Raw genomic sequence first — 3990 nt, 5'->3', positions numbered from 1 at the left:
CAATTAAAAGAAAAGTACTCCATAGGCACTGCAAGAAATATTGGGGAATGGATGAATTCACTCCATTGGTGCCAGGTTGACAACAACTATGAAGAAAAAAGGATGACACAGATGAGAGACTGACTTTGTATTTTATGGTTTTAAGTCATGTTTTGTGAACTGCTCAGAATGCTTTGGCTATTGGGTGATATACAAATGTAATGAATGTAATAAATGTAATAAATAAATAAATAAATCCCTCTTCATACTGAGATTGTGCTCATTCTCCTTGAGGTGTGATAAGTCCAGACAATAGCCAATTGTTATGCATACTAACTGCTCAATTCACTTAACCTCTAATCTCTCTCTCTCTTTCTCTCTCTCTCTGTGGTACTTTTCTAAGTAGTAGGGGGTTCTGAAAAACATGTTTTCTTCTGCTCATCTGTTGCAAATGAATCCTCACTCAGCATAATATTCATGGGAGTTGATTCTGAACCCTGTAATTTACTCAGATTACTAGGACTGATCTTGATTGACTTCAGACATGGATTAGTGAAGTCAAAAGCACAGTCAGTGACACAGCCTGAATACTGGCATAAAACATCCATATGCTCTTCAGAGCTGGGAAAAGGTGTGTGGATGATGTACATGACGTTACCTCTCTGTTCTTCATCCCTTTCTTTTTATCAAAAGAATCTTGAGCCATTGGAGGAACAGTGTCAATAAGCAGACTGCTGGAAGATAATAGACTGGAAGTGGGATTTGTGTGCCAAGATGCACTTGGAGAAAGTAGAGTTATTTCCTTTGCTTCTGCTTATGCTTTGGTTGAGGCTATCTCCAGCTGCGTGTAAGCCACACATATGTACCATCACTGAGCCCTTTGATTTTCCGTTTAAGTATCATCAGACAGGAGACATAACCATTGGAGCAATTACTTCTCAGTTTGGCTTCATATCTGAAGAAATATCTTTCAGGGAAAATCCCAAAATGAGGTTTCTAGATGAATTTATGTAAGTTTTTCCTCTTCTACGATAGGCACTAGGATAGCTGATATCTGATTTGACTACATCATCCAAGCACTGGCTTGTTCAGAAAACTGTCCATATATTACTAGTTCTAAAGCTGAATTTTGGTTTCATAGCAAACATCCTTCAAAAGCCGTATAAGTATTTCTGTCAGCACCTTGGCATGTTGCTCTCTTCCAACTGGTAATGTTAGAGAATTCCGTCATGGATCCCAGGGTGGCCGAATTCCAGTAAATTTGGACCCTTGGAATCCATGGTGGAATGGAGCAACCCACCCCACCACCCGGCAAAAGCTCCGCGAAATGGAGCCTACCTGGCTGTGGCTCTGGCGGTGGCAGCAGAGGCTCTGGCAGCTCCAGTGGCAGCAGTGGCTCTGGCAGCAGTGGCAGCTCCGGCAGCTCCAGCTGCTGCCGGTCTGTGGTTGCAAATAGCATTTGCATCCCTGGTAAGCCTTGATAGGCTACATAAGTATCTACGTAGCCTATCATGGCTGGCTCAGAACAGGGACGCAAATGGCGTAGCTGCCATTTGCATCCGTGTCGTTAGCCATGATAGGCTACAGATGTATTTACATAGCCTATCACGGATAAAGACAGGGGTGCAAATGACAGCAGCTATGGCAGCTGCCATTTGCGTCCCTGTGCAGCCCAGCGGCCGGATGTCTGGCTGCGGGAGGCCCCAGCCGGCGGCTCCACAGAGAGGCCCCCCAGAGCGGAGCCGGCCAGGGATGATTCCGGGGAGAGGGACGGAGTGCCTCCCCCCTACTGCGGATTGCCCAGTGCGGAGCCAGGTAAGAGTTTCGTACATCCCTACTTCCAACACTTTTCCATTTCAAATCACCATTTTTTAATGTCCTTCACCAATTTCTTTCAGTTTTGTTTTCATTCTACAATAATGCATTTTCTGGCCTTCAGTACAGTATTTGACTCCACATAAAACCAGAGTTTCCCCCCACATGGATTTCACAATTGCCATTTTACTTCCTGTACTCTATCAGTAAATGAGTATGTCTATCCCACAATGACAGTCACTCCCCCCACACACACACCACAAGAATCCCTCTGTAAACAAAGCTACCTCTCAACATAAAACCCTTCCCAGGCGTGTATTGTTGCTGATATGTACCAAAACACGGCAAACATCTGCTTGATGTTCTGAGAAAACTGCTTTCTTAATATTTTTTTAAGGAAAGAAGAAAAACCTTGGCCACGTCTTCTTTGAATGTAAGACCCCTCTGATAAAGTCACTGAATCAGGAAAAAAAAATACAGAAAACCTGAGAAGTATACCAATTTGCTGATGAGCTATAAAAGTGTGTGCTACTTAAATATTGTGTGTATTTATGCCTCTCTTTTTCTATGGCTTTGAAGAATACAAATCTCTAATACCTATAAGAGCTATGGTGATGTATACAGTGACATGGTCTCAGAAAGGTACTTCCTGAAGAGTTGGATCTCTCTCATATATAATGTGTGTGTGTGTGTGCGTGTTGCTGTTGTTTTTCCTTTAGTGCAATTCCAAAAAACTATCAGCATGTCCTGTCCTTGGTATTTGCTGTGAAGGAGATCAATGACAACCACAAAATCTTGCCAAACATCAGTCTGGGCTTCCACATCTATGACAGTTACACAAATGCAATACTGACCCATCAGAACAACCTGAAACTTCTGTCCATGAGGGAAAAAAGTGTTCCCAACTTCAGTTGTGAGAAGCAAAAGGATCTGATTGCTGTTATTGGAGGACTTGACTCTGAAATTTCACTTCATCTTGCTACAATTTTAGACATCTACAAAATCGCACAAGTACAACAATTATTTTGTCCGTGGCAGTTTTCAGCTCTGATAGAGTATATCCTTTTCAGTATCAGTTAGATCCAGACCAAGTTAATCCCATTGAAATCAACATGACAGTCTTCATGACTAACTTTAATTTGATTGATCTAACTAAAATCAATCAGACTGTGGAGGTTGTAATTTAAAAATCCAGTTGATTTTGATCAATCTACGGTATACATGAATAAGTCTAGAACGAACCAGACTTTCCCTTTTTATCTATTTTTAAAAAATATATGGAGTGATTATGAGAGAGAGTTTCTTGAGATAAAAGGAAGAGGCCTTGTGTGTTCTTCCAGAAAATACCTGAGATGAGGAAAACAGCATTACATTTCCTTTATAGTGTGCATGTGTTGCAGCTGGCCTGAGGCATTCCTTTTTTCCCTCGTCACAGCAGTCAAAATGAAATAATCTCTAAAATGTTTCACAGCAGTGCCTTGCTCAGAGACAATGCCGGTGTGTATCTCATATATTTCTTACCCACTAGATAGTTGCATATCTGTTACTGAACAGGATGTTTAGCCTAAAGCAAGAATGGAGTACCGAAAGAGAAACCACCAATATTTCAAAGGCAGTTGTAATTTCTTCCTCTGAAAGTAACTGAAACTAATGATAGTGTGAAATCATGGAAAAAACAATACACATAAATATATTTTTGTTTTCATATTTTCCAATGCATTTTCATCTCAAGAGATATTTAGGATAAATCTAGGGATGTACGAAAGGGACTTACCTGGTCCCGCAGCTTGCTTCGTGGTGGGGGGAGGCGCTTCGGTTCTTCCCCCAAAGTTCAGGCCGGGGGGGAGGCACCCCACCTCGCCCAGCTGAAATTCAGGCCGGGGGGAGGTGCCACGCCTCGCCTGGCCGAAATTCAGCCCGGGGAGAAGCGCCCCGTCTCCCCGGCCGCAAAATACAAAAGTAAAAAAAACACAAAAAAACCCCACACCCATGATAGGCTACGTAACAATTAACGTAGCCTATCACGGCTAGATTTCCAAAGTCAGACATGATAGGCTACGTAAATCGTTACGTAGCCTATCACGGGTGACTTTGAAAAAAAAAAGCCCGTACACAAATGGCGGCGCCCATGGGCGCCGCCATTTGCGTTCCTTATTTGGTCCTGGTAGTCGACGTAAAGATTTACGTAGACTACGG

Source organism: Heloderma suspectum, chromosome 6, assembly GCF_057233095.1.
Source record: "Heloderma suspectum isolate Gila_16-S chromosome 6, 16-S_ref, whole genome shotgun sequence".
Taxonomy (NCBI): domain Eukaryota; kingdom Metazoa; phylum Chordata; class Lepidosauria; order Squamata; family Helodermatidae; genus Heloderma; species Heloderma suspectum.
This window is presented reverse-complemented; position numbering follows the sequence as displayed.